This window comes from Cryptomeria japonica, chromosome 4, assembly GCF_030272615.1.
Source record: "Cryptomeria japonica chromosome 4, Sugi_1.0, whole genome shotgun sequence".
Lineage (NCBI taxonomy): Eukaryota > Viridiplantae > Streptophyta > Pinopsida > Cupressales > Cupressaceae > Cryptomeria > Cryptomeria japonica.
This window is the reverse complement of record NC_081408.1, coordinates 488,931,913-488,945,569: the sequence shown is the minus strand read 5'-3', so window position 1 is coordinate 488,945,569 and position 13,657 is coordinate 488,931,913.

Genomic DNA, 13,657 nt, shown 5'->3' with positions numbered 1-13,657 from the left:
ATTTCATCCACATCAACAAAAATGATCAATAATTCATTACCTTCAATTTTAATGTATAAATTGCTATCTACACTACCTCTCTTGAATCCTCGTTGACGCAAATATATATCCAATCTTCAATATCAAGCTCTAAGGGATTTATTGAGTCCATAAAGGTCCATCTTTAATATACACAAAAAATATGGTTTGTCTGAAAGAAGAACCCTTTTGGTTGTTCAATGTATACTTATTCTAACTCTCCATTCAAAAAATTTGATTCGGCATCCATTTGATATACTTGAAAATTCTTGAATGATGATAATGCCAAAAACATTCGAATTGCTTCCATAGTTTTTACTAGAGAGAATTTATTCTCAAAATCAACTCCCTCAACTTGAGCATATCCTTTACATACAAGTTTGGCCTTATTCTAGATCCCTTTTCCATCTTCATTCAACTTGTTTCTAAAGACTCATTTGATACCTATGAAAAAAAATTCTTAAGGTCTTTGAACCAATTCCCAAGTTTCATTTTTCTCAATTTGAGATAGTTCCCTCTTCATAGATTCTAACCAACCTTTATCTTTTCTCTCTTCTACATTAGTATTAGGTTCAATTTTAGAAAGTAAGGAAAAGTGCACTTGTTCATTTTTTTTCTCAACTTTTCTCTAGTTATACACTCCGCCATCTTTATCTCCTATCATTTGATCTTCAGAGTGATTCTTCTAGACATATTTAGCAAGTCTTTACAACTGTATTTTTTTATTCACTTCTAGTACCCTAATCTTAACTATGGAATGATTCATCAATGCAATCTTCATCTGGAGCTTTTGTTGATTGTATTATCTCATCAACACTCACATTATCACTTTACACTATCTTCCACAATATTTTACTATCACATATATATGCCTTGCTTCTCATAAAATAACCAAGAAAAATATCTTCATCAAATCTAGAATCGAACTTACCCAAATGTTCTTCATCCCTTTTGATATAGCCCTTACTTCCAACTATCCTGAGGTTCCTAATTGATGTTGGCCTTCCTACCCATAGCTCATATGGATTCTTAGTGTTCCTTGGTCTAATTTGAGCTCTCTTCAAAATATAAATTATTGTTTGAACAATTCTCTTCAATACATATCCAAGAAATTTTCTTCACTCAACATTGTTCTTTCCATTTCTTGTACAGTCCTATTTTTTCTTTCCACCACTCCATTTTGTTGAGAATTTCTAGGGGAAGAGTATTATCTTTATATTCCATGCATTTCATAGAATTATTCATATTTGTCAGAGGTAAATTCTTCATCTCTATCTGATTTTAAACATTTGATTGTTCTACTGGTCTCATTCTCTACCATTACTTTAAATTTTTTAAACTTCATAAAAGCTTCTAATTTTTATTTTAGAAAATTAGTCCAATTCATTCTATAATAATCATCAATAAGCATCATAAAATACCTATCACCTTTTAGACTCTATGTCCTCATTGGTCATCACAAATCTATATGTATTAGATCTAATGGTTTTGTAGTGGAATAATCCTTGGTTGGAAATATGATCCTTGTCTTCTTTCCTTCATGACATGGTTTGCAGCTATAGATGAACACTTATTGATCTTATACATGTCCTTTATTGCAAATTTTAAACTAATCCTCACAAGATCGTCAAAATTGATATGTCCCAACCATCTATGCCAAGGCCAACTCTCTTCCCTCTAAATTGAAAAACAATTCTATCCATTGACTTCACTAAGATGATACAAATCATTGTTAGTCTTGCTTCCTTCCACAACTAATTCATTGGTATTAGTTTTCCTAGTTTCAAAACCCTTTGCATTGAATGAGAGATTGTAGCCTTTATCACACATCTAATTTTCAATTACCAGATTATGCTCCAAACCTTCTACATATAGGACATCATAGGTTTTTTATTTCCACCATCAAGACTCAAAGTTCTCTTACCAATAATATTCACAATAAGATTATATCCAAGAGTTATATCTCCTCCATCAAATTTTTGAAAGTTCATGAATTTTCTCTTATCTATGGTCATGTGATTCGAACATCCATAATTAATCATCCATAGATTTTTTCCTTCTAAGCATGTAGTGCATTCTATGCCACCATGGATTTTTTTAATCTTTGTCCTTTCAATTCATTCTTCCAAACCTTGTCTATTTCACTCTTCTAGTTTGTTGATGTGTTTCCTTCTCGATCCATCTTGGGAAGAGTTACAAAATGAATTCTATAAATTATTGCACTAAGCCCAAAATTGTGGCACTTATGAAAATAATATGAAATTCAAACAGAGGTGCAAACACATTTCTATTAACAAATTTATTCTTCTTCTAGGAACATTTCTACAATTTATTGGCTTATGACCAAACTGATTGCAATTAAAATGGTAACTAGAAAAATAATAATTGAACATGGTATTGTATTATTTTCTTTTGGATCTCCTATTGTGTTTGTGCACTTGAGTGAAACCATCGTCTACCTTCTTGTTTTCTTTGGGTGCCTGCATTTGTTCTTATCTTGAACTTTTGGACCCATTGTCTTCCAAATTCTCAAAAACCGATTTCATGGACTACTCTATCACCTTATTCTTTTGTGTCTCATTGAATGAAACACTGATTTTTATATGTGGTGATATTTGGCTACATATGATCTCATCTAAAATCTCTATTCTTTTTCCAAACTTATTCACTTTTAAATGATTGTTTTCTTTATCTAGTTCCTTTTTCAATGCAATTTTTTTTCCTTGAGTCTTTCACAGTCCTTATCTTGTCATCAACCTATCTTACATGACTTCTATTCTATTTTCTTCTTCCACTTGTATCTTCAAGTCAATGACTAGCTTCTGTAACTTCTCAAGGTTCTTAGACAACTTGCATTTAGCTTTTATTTCTTTCATAATCCTCTTTAGTATTTTAATTTCTTTACCAACATAGTATAATTCTTCCACAAGATCTACCTCATTATCTTTACTTATATACTTCATTCCTCCTACATCACCCTTAGTAGTATCTAAAGCTACGAATAGAGATGTTTTTCCCTCATTCCCAAAAGTGCATTGTGTTAGAAATATATGTTTGGTTGTCATTGATGTCAAACCCAGTGATTTGGATTGGTCTAGATATAGTGTATAGAGTGAAGGTGTTTCAAAGTAGCAGTATGTGTGTATGAAGGTGATGAAAAATAGTGGAAGATAGGTATGTATTTATGAAAATGAAGAACTTTGTTGTTTCAGATATGTTATAGTTGTTGCAGATGTGTTTTCAAGAAGGATGTTACTCCAAAAATGTATGTTGACAGTATGTGGATACGTTTTCATGTTGACCAAGTTTTAGATTCCATTGTGGAAAATGGATTTAGTGCTTCAAAATTTGTGCTTCAAAAGTGTATTTTGTGTTGATGATGTTCGATAGTGTTTGTAGTGCTTCGCATTTCTCTGCATTTTTGGTTCTGATGATAATATTTTAAATTTATGCTACTCATGTCTTTATCTATGTTATTCTTATTCGAGACATGATGATGTGCTTCAGATTCATCATTGAGGATGTGTTCATTCTGGGTCTGGTTGACCTTGGATGTTCTATTTTTGCTCTGATATTTGTGGCATATAGATAACGTGTTGTTTTGATCGATGAAGTACATTGTGGTGTGGTCCACTTTTCATTCCTTTCTACAACAAGAATGTTTATTGTAAACCTATTTCAAATTGTGTTTTGGTAAATTCTTTATCCAACTTGGGAGACTTCTTATTAAAGAGATCAGTATAAATAAAGGATGATTGTAAAGAGAAATATACAAAAAAAAAAAAAAGAGAATTGAAAAAAAAATTGTTTTCCATTGTTATGAATTTATTCGAGGTTATGTGAAGTTGTGGTTGAGAAATGTGGTTTCTTGTTGTTACTGTTTGGTACTGGAGGTAATGAGCCAAAGGTTTCTTATGGAATTGCAACATTGTGGTAGTTGTTCTTCACTGGTGGATTCTTTCTTTTTCTTTCTTTTTCTTTCTTCTTCTAGGTAGTGAGCCCTTTTCTAGTGGTTTTAGCCGGGTAGTGAGCCGCCATTTGTAAAAAAACACTTTAATCGGTGTCACCCTAATGGGTTTTTATACTTGAGAATTATCATTCTTTATGGTTTTTCCCTTCTTAGGTTTTCTAAGTGAAATGTGGTGTTTCATATGTGTTCTCTCTCATGCTTATATCTATTTATGGTTAAGTAATTAGGAATTAGTTTACCATATCTATTTTTATAAAATAAGTAAAATATTTTAATTGTCAACTGATTCACCCCCTCTCTTAGTTGTCTAGGATATTCAACACATTGATCATCATCGTCAGAATAACTTTCCTCTTTAAAGAAAAAACTTTTCTAATTCTTTTGAAAACATTTCCTTTTTAAAAGGGCCTTTTTTCCATTCAAGGTTTTGATCTTCATTATTCGAATCTCGGTATGGACACAGTCATGAAATGTCCTACTTCCCCATAATTAAAAAATTTAAAAGGTAACTTACCTTTTTACTTTCTAGAAGCTCTCTCCAACTTCTTGAAAAAAAATTCTTCTTCTATATCAAATTCATCATTAGAGTTAAAATCATCTTGCTTCTTGGACACTTTGAATGTTGCCTCTTTTCTTACAAATTTTTCATTATCAATCCTCATCTCAAAAGAAGTTAAAATTCAATGTAACTCATCCATAGTTAGGGTATTCAAATATTTAGATTTTTCAAGTACAAAAACCTTGGGGAAAAAGATCTAAGTATCTTTATCATAGTCATCACATCTTTTAGATCTTCACCAAGTCCTCTAAAGGAGTTGACAACTTCATCAACCCATAGAAAGCATGTATAATTGCTTTAGTCTTTTTTTCATTTTTAAACTCTCAAATTGATCTTGATAGGTCTAAAGATTTGCTTGTTTGACCTTGTCATCTATTTCATAGAATTTGTGTAATTTAACCCATACTTCCTCCACAGTCCTGCAATGCATTATCTTTACAAACTCAAAGTTAGATAAGCCACATAGAACAATATTTATTTCTTTGGCATTATTCTCATGAGCCTTTTTTTGCCTTGATCTCTTGGGGGACTCTTAAGGAATTCATATCCATCCACAACTAATTGCCAAACATCAAACCCTAGGGACATCAAAGCCAATTTTATGCAAATGAACCCACAAATGTCGGTGCTCTCTAGGAAATCTTGTCAAATTTAACTGATCTCTTTTGAGGTTTAACTCTTAACATGTTGAACACACTTGGATGTTGAGAGGAGGGTTAATCAACATATACCAAAAAACTTAAACATCAATTTGCAAATTAAAACCTTAAATCAAATTTTTTGAATGAAATAACTGAAAATAAACATTCACCACAACATTCAACACAAGGACACCAAGATTTTTAAGTGGAAAAACCAATGAGGGAAAAACCACAGTGACAACTATCTCACATTATAAACAAACAAGTTTACAATATTTGTTTTAAGAATCACTGCCTAAGGATTCTCACTACTACTTGAAGGACTTGTTGAGAAGGATACAAAGACAAATGGACCTACTGAGGAGATATTTTATATGCTAGCAAGATACATGAAGATAACAATACCAAACTAAGATGATCTACAATAAAGAATGCATTTGACTTATCCAGATGTGGTAGTCCAGTTTTCACCAACTATTATGTCTCTCATAACTAATACACTTCACAAATGATTTGTTCTTATTTATATATCCTCTACAACACCTCAAAACATGAAATAGGTTAGCTCCAAAAAGACATTTAGATGAAACATGTAGTATAACATAGGTCAACTTCAAGCATATACAAAATGAAATAAAATAATTTATTAATCAACCTAAAGCATAACTAAACCCAAACATGTCACAACACATCCTTCAAAGAAAATAATATAGGTTAGGGTCAACAACAAATGAAGGAACCAATGTTGTCAGGCCAAACAACACCAAAACTATGAACTATTTATCTTTGCACCACCAAAGATAAACCAAAAACAACATGCAAACCAAGATATTAAAAATGTAGACCATATAAAATATTTCTACAAACATCTCCTAAAGTAATTGATCATCAAGTGGTGGCACAAGTGGGAAAACCTATTAAACTGATAAGAACAAAGTGTCTTGAATAAACTATGACACGTCAACACTTGAGATATTGTAGTGTGGCTCACCAACTCAACTAAAACCAATATGGGTGAAACCTTACACATTTCTAAACATATCCCCAATTATGCATAAGCATACCTATCACTCTGGAGGAATGCAGAGCCTTTTGGTGAACATTCAAGACACTAAACCCTATTATACCATTATCTGAAGAACAATAAAACTTAATTTTTGTTGTAGAAGATATTATGACATGAAAATATGGAAATGAGCACCTTAGTGAATAAAAAATGTATCATCAAAACCCCAAGGCCAATTCATGCAAGGAAGAGAAATGTAGACCAAAATAGAGAGTCGTTGACATAGGAAAATACATTGTTTGACCCATAAACATTTTTTCCAAAATAATAAGTATAATTCTAAACTCAATTGTCAATCCACTAACTCCTTAAACAAGTAGACATCAATCAATGCAACTACAACCCTAAACAAAAGGATAAAGAATGTGTAACAAATTGTTACCATATACATACCATACATCGAGACTATCATTGTGCCATGGATACACCAATTGGTCATTTGGAATGACTTTCTTGACTTCAATCATGCTAATCACACCAAACCATCTATCTCAAATATCTCATACTGAACTACATAATTTATCAGCCTCTTCAACAATATTAGTCATCCTCTATACAAGTCGGATTGTCATGCCCCTCCATGATTATACTCTATGATGGTTATCATAGATGTTGATGGACTCTTCTCATGTCTTGATACTTCTTGTTTCATGATTTTATCTATCTTATTTTGAGATACTTTTACATATCAATGGATACAATATGGTATTTATGATGATGATTATAGACTTAGGGTTACTCAGTAATGGTAGGGTTTACTATTTGATGGACCTTGTGATAATCCATTTCCTAGGTTTTATGATTTATGTTCACTACTTAAGGTGTTATATCTTATCTTAACCCTAATTTTAATAGTCTTATTCGATATGGATGATAGTTGTTTGATTATGCTACATCTATGTTTATGGTGTTTTACTGTCTGTAAGTGTGTTTGGGATGATATCACATCACTCATCATAAGAAGGATGTGATGTTATAATTCTCTTTCACCTGACTATGTTGATATGATGAATGCATATATGCATACATACATATATATACATATGCATACATATACATATACATATACATATACATATACATATACATATACATATACATATACATGTATATATACATATATATGTACATGTATATACATCTATATATACATGTACATATATATATACATCAATGCAACACATAATCGATTCCTCCAAATGGCCAATAATATATACATTTACACATGTACATATACATATACATATATATACATGTATATGTATGTATATGTATATGTACATGTGTAAATGTATATATTATTGGCCATTTGGAGGAATCGATTATGTGTTGCATTGATGTTTTGTCATTGATGTCACAACTAGCTGTTTTGGATGCTTTACTCGCACCCTTCTGGTCTCGATAGGATGTTTGGTTTCTGGTTTGATTTGATCTAGTATGATTTGGTATGCTCTAGTATGTTTGGATTATGGAATTGGCTTATTCATGCTCATGTTTAGTTAGTTGGTTTTGATTTGGTGATCAGATGCTATCCTGTATGCTAGCAAGCTTGGTTTGTTGTTTTGGCAAGGGTTTCACCGACAGATCTTTGATGAATTGCATAAGTATTGTTGGTGTGGCTTCTAGTATGGATTCAGGATGTTGATGGTGATCATGTTAAAGACTTGGTTGATTGGGATTATTGCTTTGGCATGCATTGACCTAAAATGGGTCCCCATGTATCTAGGTTATAGACTGGCTTAATGTAATATTTGGATTGGACCTCTCGATGTGTTTCTAGGATGTCTTATGGGTTTGATATTATTTATTTGGTCTCTAGCCAACATGTTTTGTAATTATGTAATTATTTTATTGTCTAGTGGCCACCCTTATTGTTTATGGTCGAGGGTTTGTATATATATGATGTAAGATCTCATTGTATATCATATATGGAATGGGATATGGATATGTAAGGAGCGAATAATGTAATAAACATTCGGGCAGAGGATTTGATCGATCATTAGCGATCAAGTTGGGTTTATTTAAGAGGATTTAGTCCTCTATTATTGAGATTAACTAGAGCTATATTCAGGCATAGGAGATGCTATCTGTGCAGTTCATTCATTTCTCCAGATTGTAGTATGGATTTCTATGTAGTCAGTGAGACTCCTTTTATGATGAGAAATGCGCTCTAGGTTATTGGCCTTCTTGCAAGTGCATGCCCCTCAATTTTAATTCACATACTTACTGCAAGAATATTATCTGGCTATGGGTAGGCTTTCCACCATGGTTTTTCCCTTTACCAGGTTTTCCGCGTATAAATCTTGGTGTCATGTGGATGGTATTTATTCTCTGAATATTGTTTAAAATTAATTTGTTTATCTTGTTGGGATTTTGAGTTTATTGGTATTTTGCATAGATATTGCATTAATGATATGTTGTCATTGATGTTAATTAAACTGGTAATGGTATTTATGTTATTTCTGATATTGTTGTTTTTTATATTGGATAGTAATCGATAAGGAGAGCTTTGTGGAAGATGTTGTAAACCACAATGTTAAGTTTGTGAGTTGAACCAGTGAATCAGTGTAAAGGGTTAAACCTTTCTATGTAATGTAACTAGTAAACCCTATCAGTTGCAAAACCCTAACTGATCAAGTTTGATGGTTTATTATCTGATAAGCAGTAATGATGGAGACACGTGTGATCATTGAATGAGGATATGTTCAAATTGTTTTGGCATATTTGTTTTTTGTCTAGGGAAGGAGAAAAGTGGATTGCATCTAATGCATAGCACGTGATGAGTTGCAAAGTCTGATGAAGTGGTGATCATGGAGCAGTTGGAATTTTCTTAAAGAATGTGAAGAGATTGTCATGATTTCTAACGGTCAAGATTGTACCGGCTTATTTGTAATCTTGATGATGAGAATTAGGTTTTTTTTGTGTTACCAACCTAATTGATTTCTATTTAAGGTCAATGAAGTTGTTTGAAAATGTTGTTGGCAAGATTGATGAAAACCTGTTGAGTGTGTAGTTTCCTAACTAGTGAATGGATCTACAGTTTGAGTGAAGGCAGATTGAAGTTTAGAAGGATCTAATCAAGAAAATCTAGTGCTACTTAGATAGATCAATAAAACTTGTTGTTTTCTAACAATTACAACAGAAATGAAATCACTTAACCGGGTAAGCTCTAACAAGCTTTGTTACTCATTAAATCCTCCAACAAGGTGGTCCATTAGCTTGGATTCTTAAATCCTCCAGCGAGGTTACTCCTAACAGGGTATTATGCTTTTCATCTAGGTATTTGTAAATCCCTTAATCAGGTGATTCCTAATTGGAATTAGTTCTTAACAGGACTTATTGTAAAGCTTTAAAAGGCTTGGCTCCTAACAGGGTGAACTTCAGAAGAGTTCAGATAGCTATCCTTGTGAGTCTCATCTCATCGTGGTTTTTACCTATTTGGGTTTTCCACGTATAAACATTTGTGCCAAGTGGTGAATGCTTTTGTAGTTATGATCTTATTTGTTGACGTGATTAATTTCTGATAAGGCATGTTATGTAGAAGCATTGAGAGTCAAATATATTGAGTTATCATTAAGCATTGTTGATGTTTACAAGATTGAATTTTCCTGTTATAGTTGTCATAACAGTTAAATCGGTTGATGTCAAGTATTCTTATGAATATTGATCTTGACTGAGATATGTTTACTTTGTTTGACTGAGTTTGAGTTTGGGAACCTTGTATCAATTTTTCAATATACTGATTCACCCCCCTCCTCTCAGTATTCTACCAGATACTTATTCTTTCATCATACCATCAATTGGTATCAGAACATCTCAGGTCCTCTTAATTTAAAAGCCTAACAGCTTGAGGAAAAGATCTTGTAGATCATGATGAAGAAAGAATGTTTGAAGTTCAACAAAGATAACTATAGAATATGGAGTGACAGAATGAAGATTTACATTAAGAGTCTTGGTAATCAGTATTGGGATCACATAGAAAATAACTATACTACACCTACTGGACCCCTAACTGATGATTAGAAGAAAGAACAACAAGAAAATCACTAGCCATTAGAAGCTATTATCAGTTCCCTGTCTGATGTTGAATATGTAGATGTTCATGGTTTTGAAACTGCATATGAAGTATAGAAGAAATTAGAAGAGATTTATAGCGGCGATGAACATGTTAAGATTGCTAAAGAGGAGAGTTTAAGAGGAATGTTTGACGATATGAGAATGTCTGAAGGTGAGAATATCCAGCAGTACAGTCAAAGGATTAAAGAGATAGTTGGTGAGATAAAGAGTGCCCAAGGGAAAGTGGAAGATGCCACAGTAATTAGTAAGATATTGAGAACCTTGTTGCTGGTCTATGCTATCCGAGTTGCATCTATTCAAGAGCTAAAATCCATTAACAAGACAAAGGTAACTCTTGACTCTATTATTGGCAAACTTACTACTTTTAAACTAAATGGCTATGATGGTAGTGTATAGAGATCATAATATGCATTTAGAGCTTTCGTCTCTAACCCATCTATGAGAAGAAGTAGAGATATCGGCCATAACTATGAATCTAGATCTAGCAGAGATGTTGAAGATGAAGACAGCTTAGTGGAACTTGAAGCATTCTTGGCAAAATGACTGCCTAGAGGCATTGATGAATATAGAGGTAAGCTACCTTTAAAATGTTTTGCATGCAACAAAATTGGTCATATAGCATAAAATTTCCCTAATGGTGAAAATGAATACAAGAGAGACAAATTTTTATGCAATACAAGGGTAAAGGCAAGAGAGATTTTCTTTTAGCTATTGACAGTGGTATTACTAATGAAGAATTTGATGATGATGCTAGTGAAGATATTGTGTTTGTAGCTATTAAGGAAGAAATATCATATCAGAAGGCACTAGTATCCAAAATGGATAACTCTGATGATTGGATCATTGATAGTGGTTGTTCACATCACATGACCGGTGATCGGAGCAAATTTATTTCTCTGGAGGAATTTGATGGCGGTGTTGTTAGATTTGACAATGAATCGCCCTATATGGTTAAAGGTAAGGGAGTTATTTCTCTTAATGGGAAGAGTAGTGTTGATGATGTCTATTGGGTTGAAGGCCTAAATCACAATCTTTTAAGTGTGGCACAAATTAATGACAGAGGATACCCACTAGAGTTTAGAAATGGAATGTGCAAAATCTTTAACAACAAAGGTGAATTGATTGCAACCAGGAAACAGACCAAAGTTAATCTATTTCATCTCAATCCTAAAGTTAGCAATTGTTTGATTACAAAAATAGATGATAGATGGCTTTGGCATAGGATATTTTGTCATATAAATTTTGACAATATTGTTAAAGTAAGCAAGTCTAAGACAATAAGAGGTCTACCTCAACTAGACAAACCAGTTAATGCTCTTTGTAAAGAATGTCAACTAGAAAAGATGACTTCTTTAACTCTTAAGAGAAAGTCCTTCTCAGTAGAGCACTTGTTAGATTTGGTTTATACAAACCTATGTGGACCAATAAGAACAAGAAGCATTCAAGGTGACAAATACTTCATGATCTTCACTGATGATTGTCCAAGGATGATGTGGGTCACATTATTGAAGGATAAGAATGAAGCTTTTGGTAAATTCAAGGCATTAAGAGCCTCAGCTGAGAAAGAGAGTGGCAAAAAGATAAAATGTCTAAGAACATATCAAGGTGGTGAATTCACTTCTGTGGAGTTCACTAAATATTGTGATGATAATGATATCAAACGACAACTTTATGAACCAAGGACACCACAACAGAATGGTATAGCAGAGAGAAACAACTGATCAGTGGTTGAAGATGCTAGGACTATTATGATACAAGGAGGTGTATCAAAACCATTTTGGAAAGAAGTTGTAAGTACAACTATGGACATAGTGAACCAATTTCTGGTGAAAAGAGGTAAGGACAAGACCCCATATGAGTACTGGTACAGGAGATCACCTGATGTTATATTAAAAGAGGTGATTACATAAGCAAGTTTGAAGCTAAGAGTGGTGAAGGCATATTTCTTAGCTATTCCACCAAGAGTAAGACCTATAAATGCTTCAACAACCGAACACAGAAAATTGTTGGGAGTGTTGATGTTTGTGTAGATGAATGTCTTGAAATCTTAGAAGGAACTAGTTCTGAGAAGAAGGATGAGGATCCTTGCATTTTTCTTTTGGAACCTGAAACTGTTAAATCTAAAATTGGTAAACAAAATCCTGATGTACTTGTTCAACTGAAACAAATAAATACAGAGGAAGATGATAATGAAGAAGTTGAACCTGAAGAGAATGATCATGTTATTCCTAGGTATGTGAGACTGAATCACAGTCCTGAACAGATAATTGAGGATAAGGATGTCGGTGTACTAACTAGAAGGAGAATAAGAGAGAACTCTTACATGATCTCCACCTTTGAACCTAGAAATGCTAAGGAGGCATTTGGTGATGGTCATTGGGTGAAAGATATGGAGGAGGAGTTGGATCAAATTGAGAAGAACAACACTTGGAACCTAGTACCTCGAATAGTAAAAAAGAATGTTATAGGTACTAAATGGGTGTTTAGAAATAAATTAAATGAAGATGGTGTTGTAGTTCGCAATAAGGCAAGATTTGTATGCAAAGGATATGTGCAAGAAGAAGGAGAGGATTATGGAGAAACTTTTGCACCAGTAGCAAGACTAGAAGGTTTCAAAACATTGCTTGCATTTGCAGCTCATAAGAAGTTCAAGGTATACCAGATGGATGTTAAGTCTACATTCTTGAATGGGATACTGGAAGAAGAGGTTTATATAGAGCATCCTGATGGTTATGCATTGACAGATAAGGAAGGCATGGTATGCAAATTGCATAAAGCCTTGTATGGATTAAAGAAGGGACCCAAAGCATGGTATGAACGACTTCATACTTATTTGATGAAGATAGGCTTTTCTAGAACCAGTGATGACAACAACATTTATCTCAAGTCTGAAGGAGATGAAATACTAGTCAGTGAAGTATTTGTAGATGACATTATATTCAGAGGTAATGATGACATTAGTAATTGTTTTGCAAATGAAATGAAGAATGAATTTGAGATGTCATTAGTAGGGGAAACCAAAAATTCATAAGCTTATAGAAACAACAAATGAAGAATGGCATTTTCATTACTCAATCCAAGTATGTGAAAGAGGTTTTGAAGACTTTCAGTATGAGTGACTATAAACCAGTTGGAATCCCAATGGTTACAGGTTGTAAATTGGCCAAGGAAGATGCATCTAAGTCTATAGATGAAAAGGAATACAAGTCAATGATTGGCAAATTACACTATGTTGTTCACAGTCGACCAGATATTGCCCATGCAGTTGGTATTATTGCTAGATTTCAGAAGAATCCAAAGGAGGCACATCTGATGGCAACCAAGAG